The sequence below is a fragment of the Sphaerodactylus townsendi genome, linkage group LG14 (genome assembly GCF_021028975.2).
Source record: "Sphaerodactylus townsendi isolate TG3544 linkage group LG14, MPM_Stown_v2.3, whole genome shotgun sequence".
Classification (NCBI taxonomy): domain Eukaryota; kingdom Metazoa; phylum Chordata; class Lepidosauria; order Squamata; family Sphaerodactylidae; genus Sphaerodactylus; species Sphaerodactylus townsendi.
In genome coordinates this window covers 22,987,079-23,002,065 of record NC_059438.1, presented here as the reverse complement: position 1 = coordinate 23,002,065, position 14,987 = coordinate 22,987,079, and positions in this window count along the sequence as shown.

Here is a 14,987-nt window from a genome sequence, read left to right as displayed (position 1 = left end):
CACCCCCCCCCCCCCCCACCCCCCCCCCCCCCCACCCCCCCCCCCCCCCACCCCCCCCCCCCCCCACCCCCCCCCCCCCCCACCCCCCCCCCCCCCCACCCCCCCCCCCCCCCACCCCCCCCCCCCCCCACCCCCCCCCCCCCCCACCCCCCCCCCCCCCCACCCCCCCCCCCCCCCACCCCCCCCCCCCCCCACCCCCCCCCCCCCCCACCCCCCCCCCCCCCCACCCCCCCCCCCCCCCACCCCCCCCCCCCCCCACCCCCCCCCCCCCCCACCCCCCCCCCCCCCCACCCCCCCCCCCCCCCACCCCCCCCCCCCCCCACCCCCCCCCCCCCCCACCCCCCCCCCCCCCCACCCCCCCCCCCCCCCACCCCCCCCCCCCCCCACCCCCCCCCCCCCCCACCCCCCCCCCCCCCCACCCCCCCCCCCCCCCACCCCCCCCCCCCCCCACCCCCCCCCCCCCCCACCCCCCCCCCCCCCCACCCCCCCCCCCCCCCACCCCCCCCCCCCCCCACCCCCCCCCCCCCCCACCCCCCCCCCCCCCCACCCCCCCCCCCCCCCACCCCCCCCCCCCCCCACCCCCCCCCCCCCCCACCCCCCCCCCCCCCCACCCCCCCCCCCCCCCACCCCCCCCCCCCCCCACCCCCCCCCCCCCCCACCCCCCCCCCCCCCCACCCCCCCCCCCCCCCACCCCCCCCCCCCCCCACCCCCCCCCCCCCCCACCCCCCCCCCCCCCCACCCCCCCCCCCCCCCACCCCCCCCCCCCCCCACCCCCCCCCCCCCCCACCCCCCCCCCCCCCCACCCCCCCCCCCCCCCACCCCCCCCCCCCCCCACCCCCCCCCCCCCCCACCCCCCCCCCCCCCCACCCCCCCCCCCCCCCACCCCCCCCCCCCCCCACCCCCCCCCCCCCCCACCCCCCCCCCCCCCCACCCCCCCCCCCCCCCACCCCCCCCCCCCCCCACCCCCCCCCCCCCCCACCCCCCCCCCCCCCCACCCCCCCCCCCCCCCACCCCCCCCCCCCCCCACCCCCCCCCCCCCCCACCCCCCCCCCCCCCCACCCCCCCCCCCCCCCACCCCCCCCCCCCCCCACCCCCCCCCCCCCCCACCCCCCCCCCCCCCCACCCCCCCCCCCCCCCACCCCCCCCCCCCCCCACCCCCCCCCCCCCCCACCCCCCCCCCCCCCCACCCCCCCCCCCCCCCACCCCCCCCCCCCCCCACCCCCCCCCCCCCCCACCCCCCCCCCCCCCCACCCCCCCCCCCCCCCACCCCCCCCCCCCCCCACCCCCCCCCCCCCCCACCCCCCCCCCCCCCCACCCCCCCCCCCCCCCACCCCCCCCCCCCCCCACCCCCCCCCCCCCCCACCCCCCCCCCCCCCCACCCCCCCCCCCCCCCACCCCCCCCCCCCCCCACCCCCCCCCCCCCCCACCCCCCCCCCCCCCCACCCCCCCCCCCCCCCACCCCCCCCCCCCCCCACCCCCCCCCCCCCCCACCCCCCCCCCCCCCCACCCCCCCCCCCCCCCACCCCCCCCCCCCCCCACCCCCCCCCCCCCCCACCCCCCCCCCCCCCCACCCCCCCCCCCCCCCACCCCCCCCCCCCCCCACCCCCCCCCCCCCCCACCCCCCCCCCCCCCCACCCCCCCCCCCCCCCACCCCCCCCCCCCCCCACCCCCCCCCCCCCCCACCCCCCCCCCCCCCCACCCCCCCCCCCCCCCACCCCCCCCCCCCCCCACCCCCCCCCCCCCCCACCCCCCCCCCCCCCCACCCCCCCCCCCCCCCACCCCCCCCCCCCCCCACCCCCCCCCCCCCCCACCCCCCCCCCCCCCCACCCCCCCCCCCCCCCACCCCCCCCCCCCCCCACCCCCCCCCCCCCCCACCCCCCCCCCCCCCCACCCCCCCCCCCCCCCACCCCCCCCCCCCCCCACCCCCCCCCCCCCCCACCCCCCCCCCCCCCCACCCCCCCCCCCCCCCACCCCCCCCCCCCCCCACCCCCCCCCCCCCCCACCCCCCCCCCCCCCCACCCCCCCCCCCCCCCACCCCCCCCCCCCCCCACCCCCCCCCCCCCCCACCCCCCCCCCCCCCCACCCCCCCCCCCCCCCACCCCCCCCCCCCCCCACCCCCCCCCCCCCCCACCCCCCCCCCCCCCCACCCCCCCCCCCCCCCACCCCCCCCCCCCCCCACCCCCCCCCCCCCCCACCCCCCCCCCCCCCCACCCCCCCCCCCCCCCACCCCCCCCCCCCCCCACCCCCCCCCCCCCCCACCCCCCCCCCCCCCCACCCCCCCCCCCCCCCACCCCCCCCCCCCCCCACCCCCCCCCCCCCCCACCCCCCCCCCCCCCCACCCCCCCCCCCCCCCACCCCCCCCCCCCCCCACCCCCCCCCCCCCCCACCCCCCCCCCCCCCCACCCCCCCCCCCCCCCACCCCCCCCCCCCCCCACCCCCCCCCCCCCCCACCCCCCCCCCCCCCCACCCCCCCCCCCCCCCACCCCCCCCCCCCCCCACCCCCCCCCCCCCCCACCCCCCCCCCCCCCCACCCCCCCCCCCCCCCACCCCCCCCCCCCCCCACCCCCCCCCCCCCCCACCCCCCCCCCCCCCCACCCCCCCCCCCCCCCACCCCCCCCCCCCCCCACCCCCCCCCCCCCCCACCCCCCCCCCCCCCCACCCCCCCCCCCCCCCACCCCCCCCCCCCCCCACCCCCCCCCCCCCCCACCCCCCCCCCCCCCCACCCCCCCCCCCCCCCACCCCCCCCCCCCCCCACCCCCCCCCCCCCCCACCCCCCCCCCCCCCCACCCCCCCCCCCCCCCACCCCCCCCCCCCCCCACCCCCCCCCCCCCCCACCCCCCCCCCCCCCCACCCCCCCCCCCCCCCACCCCCCCCCCCCCCCACCCCCCCCCCCCCCCACCCCCCCCCCCCCCCACCCCCCCCCCCCCCCACCCCCCCCCCCCCCCACCCCCCCCCCCCCCCACCCCCCCCCCCCCCCACCCCCCCCCCCCCCCACCCCCCCCCCCCCCCACCCCCCCCCCCCCCCACCCCCCCCCCCCCCCACCCCCCCCCCCCCCCACCCCCCCCCCCCCCCACCCCCCCCCCCCCCCACCCCCCCCCCCCCCCACCCCCCCCCCCCCCCACCCCCCCCCCCCCCCACCCCCCCCCCCCCCCACCCCCCCCCCCCCCCACCCCCCCCCCCCCCCACCCCCCCCCCCCCCCACCCCCCCCCCCCCCCACCCCCCCCCCCCCCCACCCCCCCCCCCCCCCACCCCCCCCCCCCCCCACCCCCCCCCCCCCCCACCCCCCCCCCCCCCCACCCCCCCCCCCCCCCACCCCCCCCCCCCCCCACCCCCCCCCCCCCCCACCCCCCCCCCCCCCCACCCCCCCCCCCCCCCACCCCCCCCCCCCCCCACCCCCCCCCCCCCCCACCCCCCCCCCCCCCCACCCCCCCCCCCCCCCACCCCCCCCCCCCCCCACCCCCCCCCCCCCCCACCCCCCCCCCCCCCCACCCCCCCCCCCCCCCACCCCCCCCCCCCCCCACCCCCCCCCCCCCCCACCCCCCCCCCCCCCCACCCCCCCCCCCCCCCACCCCCCCCCCCCCCCACCCCCCCCCCCCCCCACCCCCCCCCCCCCCCACCCCCCCCCCCCCCCACCCCCCCCCCCCCCCACCCCCCCCCCCCCCCACCCCCCCCCCCCCCCACCCCCCCCCCCCCCCACCCCCCCCCCCCCCCACCCCCCCCCCCCCCCACCCCCCCCCCCCCCCACCCCCCCCCCCCCCCACCCCCCCCCCCCCCCACCCCCCCCCCCCCCCACCCCCCCCCCCCCCCACCCCCCCCCCCCCCCACCCCCCCCCCCCCCCACCCCCCCCCCCCCCCACCCCCCCCCCCCCCCACCCCCCCCCCCCCCCACCCCCCCCCCCCCCCACCCCCCCCCCCCCCCACCCCCCCCCCCCCCCACCCCCCCCCCCCCCCACCCCCCCCCCCCCCCACCCCCCCCCCCCCCCACCCCCCCCCCCCCCCACCCCCCCCCCCCCCCACCCCCCCCCCCCCCCACCCCCCCCCCCCCCCACCCCCCCCCCCCCCCACCCCCCCCCCCCCCCACCCCCCCCCCCCCCCACCCCCCCCCCCCCCCACCCCCCCCCCCCCCCACCCCCCCCCCCCCCCACCCCCCCCCCCCCCCACCCCCCCCCCCCCCCACCCCCCCCCCCCCCCACCCCCCCCCCCCCCCACCCCCCCCCCCCCCCACCCCCCCCCCCCCCCACCCCCCCCCCCCCCCACCCCCCCCCCCCCCCACCCCCCCCCCCCCCCACCCCCCCCCCCCCCCACCCCCCCCCCCCCCCACCCCCCCCCCCCCCCACCCCCCCCCCCCCCCACCCCCCCCCCCCCCCACCCCCCCCCCCCCCCACCCCCCCCCCCCCCCACCCCCCCCCCCCCCCACCCCCCCCCCCCCCCACCCCCCCCCCCCCCCACCCCCCCCCCCCCCCACCCCCCCCCCCCCCCACCCCCCCCCCCCCCCACCCCCCCCCCCCCCCACCCCCCCCCCCCCCCACCCCCCCCCCCCCCCACCCCCCCCCCCCCCCACCCCCCCCCCCCCCCACCCCCCCCCCCCCCCACCCCCCCCCCCCCCCACCCCCCCCCCCCCCCACCCCCCCCCCCCCCCACCCCCCCCCCCCCCCACCCCCCCCCCCCCCCACCCCCCCCCCCCCCCACCCCCCCCCCCCCCCACCCCCCCCCCCCCCCACCCCCCCCCCCCCCCACCCCCCCCCCCCCCCACCCCCCCCCCCCCCCACCCCCCCCCCCCCCCACCCCCCCCCCCCCCCACCCCCCCCCCCCCCCACCCCCCCCCCCCCCCACCCCCCCCCCCCCCCACCCCCCCCCCCCCCCACCCCCCCCCCCCCCCACCCCCCCCCCCCCCCACCCCCCCCCCCCCCCACCCCCCCCCCCCCCCACCCCCCCCCCCCCCCACCCCCCCCCCCCCCCACCCCCCCCCCCCCCCACCCCCCCCCCCCCCCACCCCCCCCCCCCCCCACCCCCCCCCCCCCCCACCCCCCCCCCCCCCCACCCCCCCCCCCCCCCACCCCCCCCCCCCCCCACCCCCCCCCCCCCCCACCCCCCCCCCCCCCCACCCCCCCCCCCCCCCACCCCCCCCCCCCCCCACCCCCCCCCCCCCCCACCCCCCCCCCCCCCCACCCCCCCCCCCCCCCACCCCCCCCCCCCCCCACCCCCCCCCCCCCCCACCCCCCCCCCCCCCCACCCCCCCCCCCCCCCACCCCCCCCCCCCCCCACCCCCCCCCCCCCCCACCCCCCCCCCCCCCCACCCCCCCCCCCCCCCACCCCCCCCCCCCCCCACCCCCCCCCCCCCCCACCCCCCCCCCCCCCCACCCCCCCCCCCCCCCACCCCCCCCCCCCCCCACCCCCCCCCCCCCCCACCCCCCCCCCCCCCCACCCCCCCCCCCCCCCACCCCCCCCCCCCCCCACCCCCCCCCCCCCCCACCCCCCCCCCCCCCCACCCCCCCCCCCCCCCACCCCCCCCCCCCCCCACCCCCCCCCCCCCCCACCCCCCCCCCCCCCCACCCCCCCCCCCCCCCACCCCCCCCCCCCCCCACCCCCCCCCCCCCCCACCCCCCCCCCCCCCCACCCCCCCCCCCCCCCACCCCCCCCCCCCCCCACCCCCCCCCCCCCCCACCCCCCCCCCCCCCCACCCCCCCCCCCCCCCACCCCCCCCCCCCCCCACCCCCCCCCCCCCCCACCCCCCCCCCCCCCCACCCCCCCCCCCCCCCACCCCCCCCCCCCCCCACCCCCCCCCCCCCCCACCCCCCCCCCCCCCCACCCCCCCCCCCCCCCACCCCCCCCCCCCCCCACCCCCCCCCCCCCCCACCCCCCCCCCCCCCCACCCCCCCCCCCCCCCACCCCCCCCCCCCCCCACCCCCCCCCCCCCCCACCCCCCCCCCCCCCCACCCCCCCCCCCCCCCACCCCCCCCCCCCCCCACCCCCCCCCCCCCCCACCCCCCCCCCCCCCCACCCCCCCCCCCCCCCACCCCCCCCCCCCCCCACCCCCCCCCCCCCCCACCCCCCCCCCCCCCCACCCCCCCCCCCCCCCACCCCCCCCCCCCCCCACCCCCCCCCCCCCCCACCCCCCCCCCCCCCCACCCCCCCCCCCCCCCACCCCCCCCCCCCCCCACCCCCCCCCCCCCCCACCCCCCCCCCCCCCCACCCCCCCCCCCCCCCACCCCCCCCCCCCCCCACCCCCCCCCCCCCCCACCCCCCCCCCCCCCCACCCCCCCCCCCCCCCACCCCCCCCCCCCCCCACCCCCCCCCCCCCCCACCCCCCCCCCCCCCCACCCCCCCCCCCCCCCACCCCCCCCCCCCCCCACCCCCCCCCCCCCCCACCCCCCCCCCCCCCCACCCCCCCCCCCCCCCACCCCCCCCCCCCCCCACCCCCCCCCCCCCCCACCCCCCCCCCCCCCCACCCCCCCCCCCCCCCACCCCCCCCCCCCCCCACCCCCCCCCCCCCCCACCCCCCCCCCCCCCCACCCCCCCCCCCCCCCACCCCCCCCCCCCCCCACCCCCCCCCCCCCCCACCCCCCCCCCCCCCCACCCCCCCCCCCCCCCACCCCCCCCCCCCCCCACCCCCCCCCCCCCCCACCCCCCCCCCCCCCCACCCCCCCCCCCCCCCACCCCCCCCCCCCCCCACCCCCCCCCCCCCCCACCCCCCCCCCCCCCCACCCCCCCCCCCCCCCACCCCCCCCCCCCCCCACCCCCCCCCCCCCCCACCCCCCCCCCCCCCCACCCCCCCCCCCCCCCACCCCCCCCCCCCACCACCCCCCCCCCCCCCCCTACCCCCCCGCCCCCCCACCCCCCCCCCCCCCCACCCACCCCCCCCCCCACCCCCCCCCCCACCCACCCCCCCCCCCCCCCCCCCCCCCCCCCCCCCCCCCCCCACCCCCCCCCCCCTCCCCCCCCCCCACCCCCCCCCCCCCCCCCCCCCAAAAAACAGTTATTTGCCCTTTGCGCCAGAATAGGACAGGGAACGTACCTAATAATTAATTAAATTTCATTTGCTCTGCCGCCGGCATTTGGGTTACCTGAACATCTGATTCACAAAACGTTGCTGTGCTGGAACCAGTTATCTGACAAGGTGGTGGTTGAGCATTGCTTAAAAATAATCCGTTGAATTAATGCCTTTTGCTGAAATTGCTTCTGGCTCCGCAGTTGTGTGAAGAGGTTTAAATGACCGCAGAGAATAATAGAACTCAATTCTACGTGACGGTGAGTGGCTGAGGAAGTTTTTAGTGCTGAGATTGGCAGGGGAATATATTAGTGGTTTTGCTTACAAGAAAGGCCCGGTTGAATAATAGAGAGCCGATGTTTAAAATAAAACCCTCTGTGTTGCTTCCTCGTTGTTTGTAAGCTGGGACATTGCTCTTCTGCCTTTGAATGCTTTGGATAGAGCAGTAAGATACCACAAGGTTCTTTGTTGTTGAAGGTTTGGTTTATTACCGTGTTTCCCTGAATATAAGACAGTGTCTTATATTAATTTTTGCTCCCAAAGATGCGCTATGTCTTATTTTCAGGGGATGTCTTATTTTTCTGTGTTCTGTTTATCGGGCATGCTTCCAAACAAAAACTTTGCTATGTCTTACTTTCGGGGGATGCCTTATATTTCGCACTTCAGCAAAACCTCTACTACGTCTTATTTTCTGGGGATGTCTTATATTTGGGGAAACAGGGTAGATTTATATACCGCCCTCCCCCGGAGGGCTCAGGGTGGTGAACAACAGCTGCAAAATGACAACATCAATAATCATAACATTAAACAACAACCATCAAAAAACCATCAATAACTTAGGAACAATAAACATAACATTATAACTTATTCTAAACAACAATGTACATAGCATTTTAAACATAGCGTTACAACAGAAACGTCAATAATCATAACGTAACATTAGTAATCATAGTCATAACATAACATAACAGAGGCATCAGCAATCATAACATAACATCATCAATTGTATAAAGCAACAATATTCATGTTGTTCCGTTTCGGTGTTGGCTAAATAAAAGCTGTCCGGCCAAAATCGCTTCATCATCGTCTTGATTCCTGTGTGTCTAAACCGGTGATGGCGAACCTTTTCGAGACCGAGTGCCTAAATTGCAACCCAAAACCCACTTATTTATCACAAAGTGCCAACCCGACAATTTAACCTGAATACTGAGGTTTTAGTTTAGAAAAAATGGTTGGCTCCGAGGCGTGCATTACTCAGGAGTAAGCTTGGTGGTAGTCGGTGGCTTTGCTTTGAAGCAACCATGCAACTCTTCCAACGGGTGAATCACGACCCTAGGAGGGTTTACTCAGAAGCAAGCCCCATTGTCAGCAACTGAGCTTACTCCCAGGTAAAGGATCGCACTTTAGTTCAGCACATGAAAATCAGTGGGGTTTAACAGCACTTAACAGAGATACCTACACTGCTTTCCCAAAACTAGGTCTTAGGTTTCATGCTAATAATCGAGTCCAGTGGCCGAGGCCAGCCTAGATGTGGAGGGGGGGCACTCTGTTTGCATGTGCCCACAGAGAGGGCTCTGAGTGCCACCTCTGGCACCCGTGCCATAGGTTCGCCACCACTGGTCTAAACTGAGCACAAGCTCCAACATAGCTGCACTGGGAGTCCTGGAGTGTATGGGGGGGGGGGGAGGTTGCCACCCAATCGCTGTGCAAAGGAAACCTTGTTGGGAGCTGATCTGGGAGCCAGATGAGAAACGCCGGCTGCCCTTTGTAGTGCCAACTTCAGCAGTTCTGTTCCTTTGAAGGATTATCTTTTCCCTTTCGGTTCCTTTCCTGCAAGCCCACCTTGAAAGCACATGGGATTTGCCCTCCTTCCGGGGAGGGGGAGAAAAAGAGAAGAGGAAAGGGAATATGGCTGGTGCTCATTTGCATGCGTCAGTTCATTGAAATGTATGCAAATATAAAATGGCCCCGTGCTTCCCTGTGAGGATGAGCTAGAAACACCACGAGCAGATGGCACGGAAACGAAAAAAGAGGAAAGCTGAAGCAAAAAAGGCTAGCTTGAAAATGGCTGGGTGCCAGTCTTGGGAAGCGCTCCCTGCGAAGAGAGACGCTCGCTGAACCTAGGCGGATTTACTCCCATCTACATGTCAATGGGCTCATACTGGAGAAACTTTGCACAGGGGGGCCCTGGCAGAGCACACTGTGCTGTGACCTTTCAGAAGGGTGCTGAGGATGGGGAAATAAAGGCTTATTGGTCTTTGGTCTGCAGGGAGACCACTTTTCATGCCGAGCATGGCTAGCGAGAAGCTGGAAGTCTGAGCCCCTTCCGCACACGCAGAATAATCCACTTTCAATCCACTTGCACAGTTGTTTGCAAGTGGATTTTGCTATTTCTCACAGTATAATCCAGCTGCAAAATGCTTTGAAAGTGGATTGAATGTGCATTATTCTGCATGTGCGGAAGGGACCTGGGCTTTCTCACCTACCCGCTTTGCTGGCATAAGTGCTCAGCTGCCCTTCCAGGCGACGCCTCTGGTTTCTCGGCACTCTGTGCGCGGGTCATCAAAAGAGTTGCAAAGAATGCTTCGGAAAGACGAGCCGAGGAGGTGCGACAGCAGCAGCGTCAGGGCCGCTGCTTGTCGCCAGCTCTCAGTGGGGAGTGCTGGGGGACCTCATGCTACTTGGGGAGAGTAGCGCGCAGCAGCAGGTAAGTGGGGAAACACGCACAGTTGTTTGCAAGTGGATTTTGCTATTTCTCACAGTATAATCCAGCTGCAAATTGCATTGAAAGTGAATGTGCATTATTCTGCATGTGTGGAAGGGGCCTTTGATAGACAGTTCCACAACAGAAACTAAATGGTTAGATTTTTCCCCCTCTCTGGGCAAATGACCACCTTTGCATACGTAAGTGTGTGTGCGTGTGTGCATGAGAGAGAGAAGAGAGCAGCTAAGAACGTGAGACTGATGGGTGACCGGCCAAGAGAGCCGTGTGTCTAGCTGAGCTTGAACTCAATGTAAATCTGGAATCATAGAATCATAGAGTTGGAAGAGACTCCAAGGGCCATCAAGTCCAACCCCCTGCCATGCAGGAACACACAATCAAAGCACTCCTGACAGATGGCCATCCAGCTTCTCTTGAAAAACCTCTGAAGGAGAGACTCCACCACACTCCGAGGTAGTGCATTCCACTGTCAAACAGCCTGACAGTCAGAAAGTTCTTCCTAATGTTTAGGTGGAATCTCTTTTCCTGCACCTTGAACACGTGACTCCTAGAGACAGGCTTACTGTAAATCTGGAAACAGACTTCGCCTTTTTCTTTCCCTTCTGCTGGCACAAGAGCTCCAACGCAAGTGGCAATTCTGTGCTGGATCTGACCCAGTACCTGCTCACGTACACAGCTTTAGCTGATGACTGCAGATTTATCTACTGACTCGCAAGCTTCCTTGTTGGAGATTTCTGTTTTAACCGAGTGACAGAGCCAGTGTTTTCAATTTTGCTCTGTAACTCTTCTGTGCTGCAGAGGAACCATTCCTGGGGAGATTTTGACAGATAGGTAGGAAGGCTGCCTCGCCTCCCCCCCCCCCCCACCCAGCCTCCTCCTCCTTTTCGGGTCTTTTCCCCTGCAACTGCAGCAGCAGCACAGACTGTTCAGCCAAGGCCTCTGCCAAAGACTACATGAGGCCGGCCTGCTGCACCTGCCGTGGGGGAACATGCCAACAAGACTCAGGCGACCCTTCCCCGAAGGGTGAGTGTTATTTTTATGGCTTGCTGTCCACATCTGCAAAGCCTCCTTGAACAGCTGGGCCAGCTACTGTGCTGCAGGCCAAGCCAGAAAGGATGGAACTCGGATCCTGGCAAACACCTCCTTTTCTGCCATGAAGGGAGCTCCTCTTTTAAGCCCAGGGGCTGTATTTCGAAGGCCAAAGAAGAGACGTGTTTGGATTTATATCCCCCCTTTCTCTCCCGTAAGAAGACTCAAAAGGGCTTACAATCTCATTTCCCTCCCCCCCCCCATAACAAACACCTTGTGAAACTGGGTGGGGCTGAGAGAGCTCCAAAGAACTGTGACTTGGGCAAGGTCACCCAGCTGGCATGCGTTGAAGTGCACAAGCTAATCTGGTTCTCCAGATAAGCCTCAAGTGGCAGAGTGGGGGACCAAACCCATTTCTCCATATTAGAGTGCACCTGCTCTTAACCACTACACCACGCTGGCTCTCTGCCATGTCGTTGCAGCTAAGGTGGCCTTCTCTGCGTTGTGCATTGCTCAGTTTGGCAGGAGATCGTGAAGAAGAAGAAGAAGAGTTTGGATTTATATCCTCCCTTTTTCTCCTGTAGGAGACTCAAAGGGGCTTACAATCTCCTTGCCCTTCCCCCCTCACAACAAACACCCTGTGAGGTAGGTGGGGCTGAGAGAGCTCAGAAGAACTGTGACTAGCCCAAGGTCACCCAGCTGGCATGTGTGGGAGTGCACAGGCTAATCTGAGTTCCCCAGATAAGCCTCCACAGCTCAGGCAGCAGAGCTGGGAATCAAACCCGGTTCCTCCAGATTAGATACACGAGCTCTTAACCTCCTACGCCACTACTGCTCCTGGAAGGATCCTCAGCAGAGAGTTCAAGCTTGGGAGTCCAGGTTGGTTCAAGCTAGGGATGTCAGGGGTATTTGTGGCTCAGCTTTTGCTTGGCAGTCAGAAGGTCCCATGTTCAATCCTTGGCAGCTCCAGTTAAAAAAGACCTAGCAGGAGGTGGTGTGGAAGACCTTTGCCCGAGACCTAGGAGAGATGCTGCTAGTTTCAGTAGACCAGACTGACTTGGATAGACCAAGGGCCTGATTCTGTATAAGGCAATTGATGTACTTTGTCCCAAAGCTGGTTACAAGCAGGGGGGACTCAAGTCACTTTGCTTTCCCAGACAACTGCACCAGTTCATGCCTCCCCGAAATCCCTTGGAGATGCTTCCAGAGTTAACACAGCCAGGCAAAATGAGTGAACACAGCCACTCAATGAGTGAACACAGCCACACAAATGAGTGAACACAGCAACACAAATGAGTGAACACAGCCCCACAAAATGAGTGAACACAGCCACACAAAATGAGTGAACACAGCCACACAAAATGAGTGAACACAGCCACACAAAATGAGTGAACACAGCCACACAAAATGAGTGAACACAGCCACACAAAATGAGTGAACACAGCCCCACAAAATGAGTGAACACAGCCCCACAAAATGAGTGAACACAGCCACACAAAATGAGTGAACACAGCCACACAAAATGAGTGAACACAGCCACACAAAATGAGTGAACACAGCCCCACAAAATGAGTGAACACAGCCACACAAAATGAGTGAACACAGCCACACAAAATGAGTGAACACAGCCCCACAAAATGAGTGAACACAGCCACACAAAATGAGTGAACACAGAGTGAACACAGCCAGGCAAGGTCACCCAGCTGGCATGCATTGAAGTTGGCAAAATGTTGGCTTGTACGCACAGCCATATACAATCTGAAGGTCCCGCCATCTTCCATGAGTTGGCAAGCAATTTTGGTGCTTTGCTTGGACAGCACTCTGCTTCATGAGCACTTCTGGAATATTTATGTGGACCTGGGTACACTTGTAAGGAAGGTCATCTGGTCTAAATCACCACCTCTTGGTTCTGGGGAGGTAGATTCTGTACTGGAGTGTTGTGGGTTTTCCAGGTTGCATGGCCGTGTTCCAGTAGCATTTTCTCCTGACGTTTTGCCTACATCTGTGGCTGGCATCTTCAGATCCTCTGGAGATGCCAGCCACAGATGCAGGCGAAACGCCAGGAGAACATGCCACTGGAACACGGCCATGCAACCCGGAAAACCCACAACACTCCAGTGATTCCGGCTGTGAAAGCCTTCGATGATAGATCCTGCACTGATTATAGTACCTTTGCCTCCAGCCTAGAAACAAATCTCCAAACAACTTTTGCAAGGATGCTTCATACTTTGCTGAGGCCTCTCTCTTCCCCCAGGGCCTCCCCCGCAAACAATCTCCAAGTATTCCTGAACTCAGAGTTCGGAAGCAGGGCTATAATGCCACAGAGTCTACCTTCTGGCACGACCACTTTCACCAGTGGAACTAATCTCTCCCTTTGGAGATCAGCTATAATTCTGGGAGAATTCCAGGTCTCACCTGGAGGACGGCATAATTGTTGCTCTGCTTGCAAAAAATGAAACTAATCTTCGTCCTTTTCATCCTGCGATAAAGAAACCCCTTGGATGTTTCTTCTCTTTGATACTTATTTTCTTCCTCCTCATCTGCTGCCTCTGCTTCTTTTAAGATAAGTCCCCCCAATTTTTATGGGTCACTGATGGTTTTTATTAGGGCCAGGCGGGAGAGCAGGAACAGATTTGAAATGGCAACAGTCAGTCGCGGGGTTGCTAACTCCAAGTCTGGAAATATCTGGGGATTTGGGTGTGGAGCTTCAGACGGTGGAGTTTAGGGAAAGGACTGTCGTAGGGAATAATACCTTAAAGTTCACTGTCCGAATCAGCCATTTTCTCTGGAAGGAGCAGAATAAATGTTTTATTTATTCAGTGGCGTAGCAGCAGTGGCGTAGGAGGTTAAGAGCTCGTGTATCTAATCTGGAGGAACCGGGTTTGATTCCCCGCTCTGCCGCCTGAGCTGTGGAGGCTTATCTGGGGAATTCAGATTAGCCTGGGCACTCCCACACATGCCAGCTGGGTGACTTTGGGCTAGTCACAGTTCTTCTGAGCTCTCTCAGCCCCACCTACCTCACAGGGTGTTTGTTGTGAGGGGGGAAGGGCAAGGAGATTGTAAACCCCTTTGAGTCTCCTGCAGGAGAGAAAGGGGGGATATAAATCCAAACTCTTCTTCTTTAAATAAATAAATAACAAATAAGTGGCTCTGGTGGGTTTTCCGGGCTGTGTGGCCGTGGTCTGGTGGATCCACACAGCCCGGTAAACCCACCAGAACCAGCTGAATCCGGCCGTGAAAGCCTTCGACAATAAATAAGTGATCAACGTAGTTTGGAGACCAGATGTAATTCTGGATCTCCAGCTTCCACCTGGAGGATGGCAACCCTATTTCCACATGCTTTCCAGTTCAGAGGTGTAATCCTGCTGTCCAGGTGAAGATCCATGTTTCTCTGTCCATCTTCTGACCCAGCCCTCTTTAGCACCTTCTAGCAATTAGCAACCAATCACTCTCCCCCCATCCTGCGTGCAGGAAGACCCCATTTTCTTCCAACTGTACTCTCTCGCCCTAACCCTAACCCTAACCCTAACCCGCAAAACTTAACCAGTAGTGGTCGTCGGCAGGTCTTACGGCTAAAAAACTGCATTGATGAGATTCACCCCTCCCCTGTGGGTTTTGCAGCCTTGGGAGACCCCTTTTAGGCATGGTGGAAACCAGTGGCGTACCTACCTAGGGACAAAGGGTACCCCTTGTCCCCGGGCGCCACTCTTCTGGTCACGTGGGGGGTGCAAAATTGGGCCCCCTCGTGACCAGGAAGTCCTGGCGTCTCATCGCTTAATGCCTCGACTCATCCGTGTCAGTTGGGAGGCATCTAGGGACGATGAGGCAGCAGGAAGTCCTGCTGCCTCCAAGCACCCTCAACCCCCCCTGGACTCCCCCCCTCCCTCCCTTCCTCCCCTCCCCAGTCAGAAGAGACTGCCGGCTGCCGGCTGGGAGCCCAGCCAGCAGGGGGAGGGGAGGTGGGCACCCTAGACCTTGCCCATGACAATGGTGACATGGGCGGGGTCAAGGTCAGTGGGGGGTGGAGCCTGGGGGCATCCTGGAGACAATTTGTCTCCGAGCGCCATTTACCCATGGTGCACCTCTGGTGGAAACCCCTCCATCTAGCCAGCACTAACGTTCTTCTCCAGCTCCATATTGGGGGGTGGGGGGCCCCGGGCCGGGCCTTCTTTTTCAACAAAAACTTCACAATATGAGCCCATGGAAAGTGCCCTGTGCCGCACACAAAGGTCTTTCATAACGTATG